The sequence below is a fragment of the Oncorhynchus tshawytscha genome, linkage group LG31, assembly GCF_018296145.1.
Source record: "Oncorhynchus tshawytscha isolate Ot180627B linkage group LG31, Otsh_v2.0, whole genome shotgun sequence".
NCBI classification, from domain to species: domain Eukaryota; kingdom Metazoa; phylum Chordata; class Actinopteri; order Salmoniformes; family Salmonidae; genus Oncorhynchus; species Oncorhynchus tshawytscha.
Window position 1 is genome coordinate 2,593,546 of NC_056459.1, and position 14,177 is coordinate 2,607,722.

Genomic DNA, 14,177 nt, shown 5'->3' on the forward strand with positions numbered 1-14,177 from the left:
CTTGTAGATGACCTGGAGCCAGTGGGTTTGGCAACGAGCATGAAGCGAGGGCCAGTCAACGAGAGAGTACAGGTCGCAGTGGTGGGTAGTATATGGGGCTTTGGTGACAAAACAGATGGCACTGTGATAGACTGCATCCAATTTATTGAGTAGGGTATTGGAGGCTATTTCGTAAATGACATTGCCGAAGTTGAGGATTGGTAGGATGGTCAGTTTTACAAGGGTATGTTTGGCAGCATGAATGAAGGATGCTTTGTTGCGAAATAGGAAGCCAATTCTAGATTTAACTTTGGATTGGAGATGTTTGATTTTTTATTTATTCGTTATTTTACCAGGTAAGTTGACTGAGAACACATTCTCATTTGCAGCAACGACCTGGGGAATAGTTACGGGGGATGAATGAGCCAATTGTAAACTGGGGATTATTAGGTGACCATGATGGTTTGAGGGCCAGATTGGGAATTTTAACCAGGACACCAGGGTTAACACCCCTACTTTTACGATAAGTGCCATGGGATCTTTAATGACCTCAGAAAGTCAGGACACCCGTTTAACGTCCTATCTGAAAGACGGCACCCAACACAGGTCAGTGTCCCCAATCACTGCCCTGGGGCATTGGGTTATTTTTTTTAGACCAGAGGAAAGAGTGCCTCTTACTGACCCTCCAACACCACTTCCAACAGCAGTCTCCCATCCAGGGACTGACCAGCACCAACCCTGCTTAGCTTCAGAAGCAAGCCAGCAGTGGTATGCAGGGTGGTATGCGAGTCTATGAGTCTGGAAGGAGAGTTTACAGTCTAACCAGACATCTAGGTATTCAGAGCCATCCAGAGTAGTGATGTTGGTCAGGCGGGCAGGTGCAGGCAGCGATCGGTTGAAGAGCATGCATTTAGTTTTACTTGTATTTAAGAGCAATTGGAGGCTACGGAAGGAGAGTTGTATGGCATTGAAGCTCGCCTGGAGGGTTGTTAACACAGTGTCCAAAGAAGGGCCAGAAGTATACAGAATGGTGTCGTCTGCGTAGAGGTGGATCAGAGACTCACCAGCAGCAAGAGCGACATCATTGATGTATACAGAGAAGAGAGTCGGTCCAAGAATTGAACCCTGTGGCATAACCATAGAGACTGCCAGAGGCCCGGAAAACAGACCCTTCGATTTGACACACTGAACTCTATCAGAGAAGTAGTTGGTGAACCAGGCGAGGCAATCATTTGAGAAACCAAGGCTGTCGAGTCTGCCGATGAGGATGTGGTGATTGACAGAGTCGAAAGCCTTGGCCAGGTCAATGAATACGGCTGCACAGTATTGTTTCTTATCGATGGCGGTTAAGATATTGTTTAGGTCCTTGAGCGTGGCTGAGGTGCACCCATGACCAGCTCTGAAACCAGATTGCATAGCGGAGGAGGTATGGTGGGATTCGAAATGGTCAGTAATCTGTTTGTTGACTTGGCTTTCGAAGACCTTAGAAAGGCAGGGTAGGAAAGATATAGGTCTGTAGCAGTTTGGGTCAAGAGTTTCCCCCCCTTTGAAGAGGGGGATAGTAGGGGTGGCAACAATCATTTTAGAAAGAAAGGGTCCAGATTGTCTAGCCCAGCTGATTTGTAGGGGTCCAGATTTTGCAGCTCTTTCAGAACATCAGCTGACTGGATTTGGGAGAAGGAGAAATGGGGAAGGCTTGGGCGAGTTGCTGTGGGGTGTGCAGTGCTGTTGACCGGGGTAGGGGTAGCCAGGTGGAAAGCATGGCCAACCGTAGAAAAATGCTGATTGAAATTCTCAATTATAGTGGATCTATCGGTGGTGACAGTGTTTCCTATCTTCAGTGCAGTGGGCAGCTGGGAGGAGGTGTTCTTATTCTCCATGGACTTTACAGTGTCCCAGAACGTTTTTGAGTTTGTGTTGCAGGAAGCAAATTTCTGCTTGAAAAAGCTAGCCTTGGCTTTTCTAACTGCCTGTGTATATTGGTTTCTAGCTTCCCTGAAAAGTTGCATATCGCGGGGGCTGTTCGATGCTAATGCAGAATGCCATAGGATGTTTTTGTGTTGGTTAAGGGCTGGTTCTAATTTTCTTGAATGGGGCATGCTTATTTAAGATGGTGAGGAAGGCATTTAAAAAAATAACCAGGCATCCTCTACTGACGGGATGAGATCAATATCCTTCCAGGATACCCCGGCCAGGTCGATTAGAAAGGCCTGCTCACTGAAGTGTTTCAGGGAGCGTTTGACAGTGATGAATGGAGGTTGTTTGACTGCTGACCCATTACGGATGCAGGCAATGAGGCAGTGATCGCTGAGGTCTTGGTTGAAAACAGCAGAGGTGTATTTAGAGGGCAAGTTGGTTAGGATGATATCTATGAGTGTGCCCGTATTTACGGCTTTGGGGTGGTACCTGGTAGGTTCATTGATAATTTGTGTGAGATTGAGGGCATCAAGCTTAGATTGTAGGAGGGCTGGGGTGTTAAGCATGTTCCAGTTTTGGTCGCCTAGCAGCACGAGCTCTGAAGATACATGGGGGGAAAACAGTTCACATATGGTGTCCAGAGCACAGCTGGGGGCATAGCGTGGTCTATAGCAGGCGGCAATGGTGAGAGACTTTTAGAGAGGTGGATTTTTAAAAGTAGAAGTTCAAAGTGTTTGGGTACAGACCTGGATAGTAGGACAGAACTCTGCAGGCTATCTTTGCAGTAGATTGCAACACCACCCCCTTTGGCAGTTCTATCTTGTTTGAAAATGTTGTAGTTAGGGATGAAAATTTCTGACTTTTTGGTGGTCTTCCTAAGCCAGGATTCAGACACGGCTAGAACATCCGGGTTGGCAGAGTCTGCTAAAGCAGTGAATAAAACAAACTTAGGGAGGAGGCTTCTAATGTTAACATGCATGAAACCAAGGCTATTACGGTTACAGAAGTCATCAAAAGAGAGCGCCTGGGGAATAGGAGTGGAGCTAGGCACTACAGGGCCTGGATTCAATTCTACATCACCAGAGGAACAGAGGAGGGGTAGGATAAGGGTACGGCTAAAAGCAATGAGAATTGGTCATCTAGAACGTCTGGAACAGAGACTAAAAGGAGGTTTCTGAGGGTGATAAAATAGCTTCAAGGTATAATGTACAGACAAAGCTATGGTAGGATGTGAATACAGTGGAGGTAAACCTAGGTATTGAGTGATGATGAGAGAGATATTGTCTCTAGAAACATCATTGAAACAGGTGATGTCATCGCATGTGTGGGTGGTGGAACTGAAAGGTTGGATAAGGTATAGTGAGCAGGGCTAGAGGCTCTACAGTGAAATAAGCCAATAAACACTAACCAGAACAGCAATGGACAATGGCATATTGACATTAAGGAGAGGCATGCTTAGTCGAGTGATCATAAGGGTCCAGTGAGTAGTCAAATCAAATCCAATTTTATTTGTCACATACACATGGTTAGCAGATGTTAATGCGAGTGTAGCGAAATGCTTGTGCTTCTAGTTCCCACAATGCAGTAATAACCAACAAGTAATCTAACTAACAATTCCAAAACTACTGTCTTATACACACAAGTGTAAGGGGATAAAGAATATGTACATAAAGATATATGAATGAGTGATGGTACAGAGCGGCATAGGCAAGATACAGTAGATGGTATCGAGTACAGTATATACATATGAGATGAGTATGTAAACAAAGTGGCATAGTTAAAGTGGCTAGTGATACATGTATTACATAAAGATGCAGTAGATGATATAGAGTACAGTATATACGTATACATATGAGATTAATAATGTAGGGTATGTAAACATTATATTAGGTAGCATTGTTTAAAGTGGCTAGTGATATATTTTACATAATTTCCCATCAATTCCCATTATTAAAGTGGCTGGAGTTGAGTCAGTGTGGTGGCAGCAGCCACTCAATGTTAGTGGTGGCTGTTTAACAGTCTGATGGCCTTGAGATAGAAGCTGTTTTTCAGTCTCTCGGTCCCAGCTTTGATGCACCTGTACTGACCTCGCCTTCTGGATGATAGCGGGGTGAACAGGTAGTGGCTCGGGTGGTTGTTGTCCTTGATGATCTTTATGGCCTTCCTGTAACATCGGGTGGTGTAGGTGTCCTGGAGGGCAGGTAGTTTGCCCCCGGTGATGTGTTGTGCAGACCTCACTACCCTCTGGAGAGCCTTACGGTTGTGGGCGGAGCAGTTGCCGTACCAGGCGGTGATACAGCCTGCCAGGATGCTCTTGATTGTGCATCTGTAGAAGTTTGTGAGTGCTTTTGGTGACAAGCCGAATTTCTTCAGCCTCCTGAGGTTCTTCACGATGCTGTCTGTGTGGGTGGACCAATTCAGTTTGTCTGTGATGTGTATGCCGAGGAACTTAAAACTTGCTACCCTCTCCACTACTGTTCCATCGATGTGGATAGGGGGGTGTTCCCTCTGCTGTTTCCTGAAGTCCACAATCATCTCCTTAGTTTTGTTGACGTTGAGTGTGAGGTTATTTTCCTGACACCACACTCCGAGGGCCCTCACCTCCTCCCTGTAGGCCGTCTCGTCGTTGGTTGGTAATCAAGCCTACCACTGTTGTGTCGTCCGCAAACTTGATGATTGAGTTGGAGGCGAGCGTGGCCACGCAGTCGTGGGTGAACAGGGAGTACAGGAGAGGGCTCAGAACGCACCCTTGTGGGGCCCCAGTGTTGAGGATCAGCGGGGTGGAGATGTTGTTGCCTACCCTCACCACCTGGGGGCGGCCCGTCAGGAAGTCCAGTACCCAGTTGCACAGGGCGGGGTCGAGACCCAGGGTCTCGAGCTTGATGACGAGCTTGGAGGGTACTATGGTGTTAAATGCCGAGCTGTAGTCGATGAACAGCATTCTCACATAGGTATTCCTCTTGTCCAGATGGGTTAGGGCAGTGTGCAGTGTGGTTGAGATTGCATCGTCTGTGGACCTATTTGGGCGGTAAGCAAATTGGAGTGGGTCTATGGTGTCAGGTAGGGTGGAGGTGATATGGTCCTTGACTAGTCTCTCAAAGCACTTCATGATGACGGAAGTGAGTGCTACGGGGCGGTAGTCGTTTAGCTCAGTTACCTTAGCTTTATTGGGAACAGGAACAATGGTGGCCCTCTTGAAGCATGTGGGAACAGCAGACTGGGATAGGGATTGATTGAATATGTCCGTAAACACACCAGCCAGCTGGTCTGCGCATGTTCTGAGGGCGCGGCTGGGGATGCCGTCTGGGCCTGCAGCCTTGCGAGGGTTAACACGTTTAAATGTTTTACTCACCTCGGCTGCAGTGAAGGAGAGGCCGCATGTTTTGGTTGCAGGCCATGTCAGTGGCAGTCTAACCCTAACCCTAACCCTAACCCTAACCCTCTAGTATCATCTTTCATATCGACTGAGATCATCTAGTATCATCTTTCATATCGACTGAGATCCCCAAAGATTGGAACAGTCCCGCTTTGGGTCTAGAGACTCTAGACCCAAATTGCTACAGACCTATATCTATCCCACGCTGTGAGGACGACGGTTCGATGTCAAAGTGGGCAAAAAAGTTATTTAGTCTGCCTGGGAGCAAGACATCCGGGGGATTCTACTTTGTCTCTATACTGACGCTTAGCTTGTTTGATTGCCTTGCGGAGGGAATAGCTACACTGTTTGTATTCGGTCATATTTCCGGTCACCTTGCCCTGATTAAAAGCAGTGGTTCGCGCTTTCAGTTTCACGCGAATGCTGCCATCAATCCACGGTTTCTGGTTTGGGAATGTTTTAATCGTTGCTATGGGAACGACATCTTCAACGCACGTTCTAATGAACTCGCACACCGAATCAGCGTATTCGTCAATGTTGTTGTCTGACGCAATACGAAACATATCCCAGTCCATGTGATGGAAGCAGTCTTGGAGTGTGGAATCAGATTTGAACAGACCTCAGCGTGGGAGCTTCTTGTTTTAGTTTCTGTCTGGTGAGTAGTGAGGTTGTTTGGGGTCACAGCGATTCAGACAGCTAGCCGGGCCATCGGTAGCAAGCTAGCATAGGATGGAGGTCTGTTTTTAGCCACCTCGTCCGTTTCTGTCGGTAGATTAATGGGGTTCCGTGTGGTAGAGGGGATCAATCCAATTAGCAAAATAGATATAGTGACCCAAGAAAATTGTCCGATAGACCTATTCAGATAGCAGCCGATAAGACAGCTAATGATTAGCGGGCCGCAGATGGGCGTTCAGGTAACATCGCAACCGAGGGGCCAGTTGGATAACTCCCTCGGGCAGATAACGTCAGTAGTCCAGTCGTGAAGGCCCGGTGGGGCTCCGCATTGGCAGTAAAACGGGTCTGGATAGGTGATTGTAGCTCCGGAATAATTGATGTTTTCTCGGGGATCGACGTAAGCCAATAGTCACACGGATAGCAGCTAGCTAGCTGCAAGATCCAGGTGTAAATGTCTAGAGCTTTTGCGGTTGAAATCCAGGGATATGGAGGGAAAAATAGGTCCGGTATGTTCTGGTCTGAGTTGCGTTGTACAAAACTGGCGATAGATTTTCGAGCTAAAGGATAGCTGATGACCACAAACCGTGGTTAGCTGAATACTAACGTTAGCCAGTAATGAAATATAAATAAATAATAATCTTCAGAAATAACTATGTCAAAGCAATAAAATAACTAAGTCTTTACAATGGTGAAAACTTTGAGGGGGTTAGTATCTTCTGTCATGATGTTGGCCTGGGGGTAGGTTTATGACAAATACCTCTCCCCCCTTTTTCCTCTCTCTACCCTACTGATGTTACATTTTAAACTCCCTTGGTTAACATAGAGATTCTGGGAACATCAGAAGGTGGGGGTAAATGGACTATATTCTGCTAATCCGACCAATTTAACATATGCAGTGGTATTTAATGAATATGATGTCAGTTCGGTTGTCATCTGAGACATTCTCATCAATGATAAGATGACATAAACTCTACAGTGTAAAGTCTACACATCAAAGTTATCGGATTCACATGGAATTGTTGTTCAATTTAAATGTTTGAATATGAAATTATTTGTGATGGGATGAAATGTGATTTTAGCTTCTAAAATGTGAGAATTGGGTTTTCATGAGTGAATTAGGCCCGACTCAGTGGCCCGCCCACGGAAGAGACATAGGTTGTAAACTATGAAACACACCCCTTTTCTCCCTCCACTATATAAGCCCTTGACAAAAATGTAACCTCCTGTTCCAAGGATGTGAGGACGACGGTTCGATGTCAGATAATAACTACAGAACGAAGCCAACATCAGCGTGAGCTTTGGTTGCGAATGGTATGAACTTTGAACTCTTATTCTCTACAAAAGTGATACCTCCTAGCCGTTGAGTTAGCAACAGCAGATGCAAACTAGGGTTAGGAAGTAACAGACGACGTTACTACAACTGTAATGCTCCGGGTGTCGTGGATGTGGAGTCAAACGCAGGAGACAGAGAGTGCAATGCTGTGCTTCTTTAATAGCACCAACAGGGTGCTCACAATAGTAACGGCCCCAAACACAGGGAATGAAAATGTACAACGGAAAAATGCACGACCAGGCACTAACACGTACCTCTACAACCAGGCGGGCCGGCTGTCTAATAAAGACAAACTAATCATTCATAAACAGGTGCTACCAATAAACATACAAGGAGGGGGAGGAAAGACAATCAGTGGCAGCTAATAGGCCGGTGACGACGACCGCCGAGCGCCACCCGCCCGGGAAGGGAAACCACCCTCGGTCGGACTCGTGACAACAACTTATCCAATTGACCACCAGAGACATTCTTCAAAGGACAAAGGACTCGGTTTGGCAACACGGCCTTCCATCTACCACCAACCTACTGAAGCGCAGCTCAGAGTAAATATTTATTGCATTTTCCTTTTCCGAATGGGCGGTAATTTAGAATGCATAAATTACTGTTTTTACGATAGCACAGCTTCTTCCTTTGTTCCTCAGTTTTCCCACTCTTTCACTCAAACTCAGACCCTTTTCTTTTGTGTAGTAACAAGCAGTCATATCTGTTCTACCCGCTACGGGCGTTTTCCTTTATGAAGCAATTTGTAATCAAGTTATGATTAATTATGTGTATGTGTAATTCTGTGTGATTAGTTAGGTATTTAGTAAATCAATAATTAAACCCAATTTTGTATTGCTGATTCAACTTGTTAGCCAGGGTTCGTGAAGATAACCAAGAATTTACAACTTTCAGATGAGACTGAATTAAGGTGACGATTAATATTGACTGCTATTGATGTAAAATATTACTAGGTCTTTAAGAGTTTATTCGGAAGATAACAGCTCTATAAATATTATTTTGTGGGCCCCGACTCTCTAGTTAATTACATTTACATGATTAGCTCAATCAGGTAATATTAATTACGGATAAATTATTTTATAGAATAGCATGTCATATCACTTAATCCGGCATAGCCAAAGACACAACACTTCCTAGAAGTCACAGAGGGTGCATGGAGGGACATGTGATAATGTCAAATCTTAGCAAGTCTTTATTCATATTGGACATCAGATTTATTGAATTCTCCATGTGGTCTATGGTAAATGGTACTTTATTTAATATAAGAGGCTTTTAAAATTCAATATTGGTGCATAATTTCTACTTAACATATCAAAGTGACACAAAAGGCATTCATTTCATGGAACAACCCAATACACGTTCTGCCCGTTGGACATTGGTTGCAATGCTCTCGTCAAGTTAGTTTGTTTATTTGGCATAAGCACATGAACGGAATGGAGTCACTACTTGACCGATAATGTGTAATGTTTGTAGTATAATGTTTTATAGTATTTTTGTTGTAATTTAAATATTTTAAATGTATGTTACTGCTTTTGGTATGTGTCAAGTACAATGAAAATGCAGCAGCCTATTAGAAGACTTGGAGGCATGGCTTGTTGGGGTTATGGCTTTGGCTTAGTGCTTTTTGGCTTCCCACAAATGATCATACCAGTTAATGTGTTATGTTGTGTTCTGTGATTAAAGGTTAAGCTTGTATGTTGTCAGTTTTGCAGTCTTAATAAGATTGACATACTTTTTTCCCCCACTGTAAGTGCATGTGATAACAGTGACCATTTTGTTACAATATGATTTCACTAAACATTTCCAAATGTATTTGAAATATATATTTACCAAATATATCAGTCAATTAATCAGAAAATATATTCTTTAATGTATTTCAGAATGTATTTTTGCAAATGTATTAAAAATAAAAAACAGAAGTACCTTATTCACATAAGTATTCAGACCCTTTGCTGTGAGACTCGAAATTGAGCTCAGTTGCATCCTGTTTTCATTGATTATCCTTGAGATGTTTCTACAACTTGATTGGAGTCCACCTGTAGTAAATTCAATTGATTGGACATGATTTGGAATGGCACACACCTGTCTATATACATAAGGTCCCACAGTTGACAGAGCAAAAACCAAGCCATGAGTTCGAAGGAATTGTCCGTAGAGCTCCGAGACGAGATTGTGTCTCAACACAGATCTGGGGAAGGGTATAAAAAAATGTTGGCAGCATTGAATGTCCCCAAGAACACAGTGGCCTTTATCATTCTTAAATGAGAAAAGTTTGGAACCACCAAGACTCTTCCTAGAGTTGGCCACCCGGCCAAACTAAGCAAACAAATTTTCAGACCAGAGCGGAAGGACCGTTTAAAAAAAAATACATATACGCATATCAGTTACAGTATGGATTAATTAAGTTTGGATGAATGCATCAACACTTTTGACTGAACTGTCTGTTTGAAATGGGAGCTATGCACCTCAGGTTACATAAATCACTCTCACTTCATTCATTCACTCACTCACTTACCCAGTGAGTTTATTGAGAGAACACACAGTTTGGAGAAATGAAGCCCGGAAGCCTGATGCTGGCTCAGCACAGTGAGTAAATCTGAGGAGGACCTCAGAGGGCTTGGCTGCGTTCAAAATGGGACTCTATTCCCTACATAACTCACTACTTATGACCAGAGCCCTATATAGGCAATAGGCTGCGATTTGGGACCCTTGGCACACCGTCTGCAAATCTGGAAAAACCATCACTGCCTATGGACATCACTGCCTCACTGCCTATGGACAGAGTAAGCATCTCTTCTCCTCAGGAAGTGCACGAGAGATCCTGCATTGTTCAATCCATTCTTCAGTCCATTATTTTCTAAGAACTGAACCGTCCTCCCAAGTATGTGTTAATGTAAGTGTGACTGTATTTTGTTTCGGCTGTCCAGTTCAGAGGTGCGTGGGAGAGTCGGAGAGCAGCTACAAGCGTCTTCACACAAATCAGAGGCAGTCATTTTACCCTTTGATAACTGGGTACCGGCCGAGTCCAGGGAAGAGGGGGTGGGGAACCTTTTATTGAGCTCATACTGTAAGTAGGTACAGCTGGGAAGGAGAGCGGAGGGAATAGCACCGTTCTCAATATGAAATGACTTTGTTATTGTCCCTCACTCTCTCATTTTTTCCCCTTGTTCTTGCCAAATGTCTCTCATTTGGCAAGAACAAGCGGAGTATAATATGTTGTTCATAAAATATGGATTCTCTCTTGGAGTATAAAAACTTTAATGAACAAAATGGTAAGGGATATGAGAGCACATAGAGAAAGGGTGTGTAGGAGAGAAGGGCAGCAGTTGTCATTCGCGGTTAACTGCCTTGCTCAAGGGCAGAATGTCTGATTTTTCCACATTGCTGGCTCGGGGATTTGAACCAGCAACCAGCGCAATTAACCGCTAGGCTACTTGCCAAAGAGGCCAAGTGGCATGGAAGTGGCAGGGAGGGGTGGAAAACAAATGAGGGATGCAAACAAAGATCTTAGGCAGAGGATAGGAGAAGTTGAAAGGAGGTGGTATGGAGAGAGAAAGTCAGAACAGCGGTGATGGACAAGGTCTCGGTTTGAATCAGAAAGCTAATAAAATCAGGTTTTGGAAATACATTAGAAATTTGTAATTGTTTTAACAACATTTTGAGGATGGTTTACAGTTGCTTTGGTAAAAACAAAAAATGGAACAAAAATATGGATGGGTTTTCATGCGGTTTACTGAGAATGAATACATCTTTGGTTGTGTAGGAAGAACGATACCATTACAAGCTAATACGAGAACATAAAACGGACACAATATCAAAATAAACTGACACAAGGCTTTCACAACAGTCAAACTCTGTCTGACAAAAAGCACACCACTGACGTCTTGTTAACCACAATCTGAACGACTGGAAGATTAAATAAGCAAACAGAACAGGTAGAAATGAAGAAAAGTGAAAAATGAGGCACAAAATGAAACGTTTGAAAGTCTTGAAAGTTTTCATTCTCGTTGATACACTCTGGTGCACACGACATCCTCAGCGCTCATTATCTGAAAGAAAATTACAACTAAATTAATACAAAACTGATAAATCAAACACATATATTTGCCCCCATTTACAGTTAAAGCCTAACATGCAAATACAGGAGTAGGATTTCCGTTTATAGGCAATAAAAATGGACTCTTTACCAAAATCAGTTCACCATCATTGGTCACTTCACGGGTCCAGGCAGTCTTAGGGCCCTCCCCTTTCTGCAGAATCTGCTCACAGCTGATCTTGCTATCTGTCTCCCAGTGAGGGGTACTCTGGAGATCATAGGAGGAAGGCCAAGCAAGGATTTAATAGATAAATGACACTGCATGTTGTAGTGAAGTGGTTAGATAGAAAGACACAGTAGATCTGTGTGTGACCCTGAGGCTTCTCATTTGGTACTGTTGCAGCATGTTACTGCTTCCTCAAGTCTGTTAGACGGTATGTTTGCTGCCCTCTACAAACCATATAAAAAGTAAGAATAGTAAACCATTACCAGGAACAACTATCAAGTTACACACAGATTATTTCCACATGCTTATACAGACCCCTGATTTCATACACTGAGTCCTGGCAAAATATGCACATATGGTAACAAAAATATTTCATGCAACATATATAGAGATGAAGATGATGAAGAGTGTGGAAGTATGGAGTATTACCGTGCAGAGGCGTCCATCCACTGTGGTCTCATTGAAGGACTGTCCCACGGTGAAGGAGACATGGGTGGTGTGTACGCTGGTGGAGGTCTGGATGGAGAGGCTCTCTCCCTGCTGGGATGATCTCTACTGCAGGCCTGGAGGCTGCAGCCACGGCTATCTTCCTGATAAACACGTTCACACCTGGTCATAGGGGACCAATAAGGTATCACAGGAGTAGATGGAGAATGGAGACCTTGAATGCATTCTAAATGGCACCCTATTCATTACATAGTGCACTACTTTTGAACCGGGTCCTATGGGGCTTTTGAATATATATATATAGGGAATACAGTGCTATTTGGGACGCATCTATTGATGAAAAACCATATCACAGCCATCATTCATAACCATTATTTTATGGGTAGTGGGAAAGACATCAGAGGGGAGGGTTTGATCTCAAACAGAGCTCTCATTCATTCAACCTTAAGGGATGATTAGCATAGACTTTCATACAATTAACAGGATGTTACTCAACTAAATGAATGAATAATCAGACAGAATTTCATTCCTCTCACCTATTCAAATTAACATTCTTATCCCTAATTAAAAATCTGACAAACCTTCTCATTTGAAAGTTTATTTTTTGCCTGGAGCGAAATTGCTCTTTGGAGGGATATATTTCAGGGGGCCCATTTCAGGGGCCCCTGAAATCAGTTTACACTGGCTTTAATTACAATCTCATGAGGAATGGGTAATAACTAGGTAAAATATAACATTCCTCCACGGGTTATTTGTCTTTACATTTGAATGGATGCCACTGACTGGCCCTCGTGACCTTTCAGTGTGTGTGCGTGTGCGTGCAGGTGAACGGGTGCCTCAAAAAAGATAACCAGGGACTTTTAAAACAATAGATCAAGCAAGATAATTATTAGAAATAATATGGCTAGCTCATAATTACCCATAAAACCAAACACATGCACAGAGGAGAAGAAACACTTGAGGGGTGTGTGCGGCCACAGACCAAGCTGGTTTAACATTTCACCCATAGCCCAGAGTGGGATGCTTGACAAAGGCTTGGGCTCCATAGATAGAAAAAATAATAATAATTGCAATTGCATAAATATGTGCAACAGTGATTTGTAGAATTTATGATAATCTGAGACTATATCAGAGTCGATACATTTACAGACATGTCTACTACAAACAGGGTAGCCTAGTGGTTAGAGCGTTGGACTAGTAACCGAAAGGTTGTAAGTTTGAATCCCTGAGCAGACAAGGTACAAATCTGTCGTTCTGCCCCTGAACAGGCAGTTAACCCACTGTTCCTAGGCCATCATTGAAAATAAGAATTTGTTCTTAACTGACTTGCCTAGTAAAATAAAGGTAAAATAAAAAAATATATTCCAATGTCTTAATGCACTCTATGTTAGTTATAATAACCAAAAGGCTACGTCCATGTTCATAACAGTATGAAAATGCTCACCCAGTGCTTTCAGGAGTTCTTCAAAGTTTTCAGAAGTCTTCATTTTCCACGTCCCAGAGAAGTCTGCAATTTTACGGTCCATTTCAGATGTAACTGTTACAACGTTACTATTCAGTTCTCTGCTGCCCCTGTGAAAATAAACTGTTTGCAGCTACTTTGATTTTCCTTTGCATTTCGTCTCTCAGGTTGGGTACCGTTACCTGGTCCTCTCTGTTTACTCTATCCCCCCTCACTCCTTCAGAGGTTGATTCAATCTGGTCGCCGAACTCCCTTCTTTGTTTTATGTCTTGCTTGGTTTAAGCGTGCCGAGCGCGCCCTGGGTGGTAATGAATAGCAATAATCCATCATGGAACCAAAAAACACGTTCCTCTTCTCGAGCATTGGTGGAAGAATCTAGAATTGTGGCTGTATATTCACGTAAAATACCCGACTGAGATATCTAGACCCTAGATATATCTATTACTATTACAGTATATAATATTGCGTTTTGTAAGCTAGGCTAGATACATTTTCATTAGGTTACAATGTAAAATTTTATATAGTGCCAGTTCTATCGAGTGGGATTTTATTGCCAAACAAACTGCAAGAACATAACCCCTAATTAAGAAAGTATGCTTGCACTTTGAAGTTGAATGGCGCCAGTGCGGTAAATCAGGTTGTGGAACTCAAAACAAGAATTTGGGCAAGTAAGTGATAGGATAAGAAAGGGGTATCATTGAAAACGTTGCGTTTGTTAAAGAGGAT

The 14,177-nt window shown here is 43.3% G+C and overlaps 1 pseudogene; it reads right to left on the minus strand.

Moving 5' to 3' along the window:
- Positions 1-11,407: 11,407 nt before the first annotated feature.
- Positions 11,408-13,698, minus strand: LOC112229363 (annotated as a pseudogene).
- Positions 13,699-14,177: the final 479 nt, after the last annotated feature.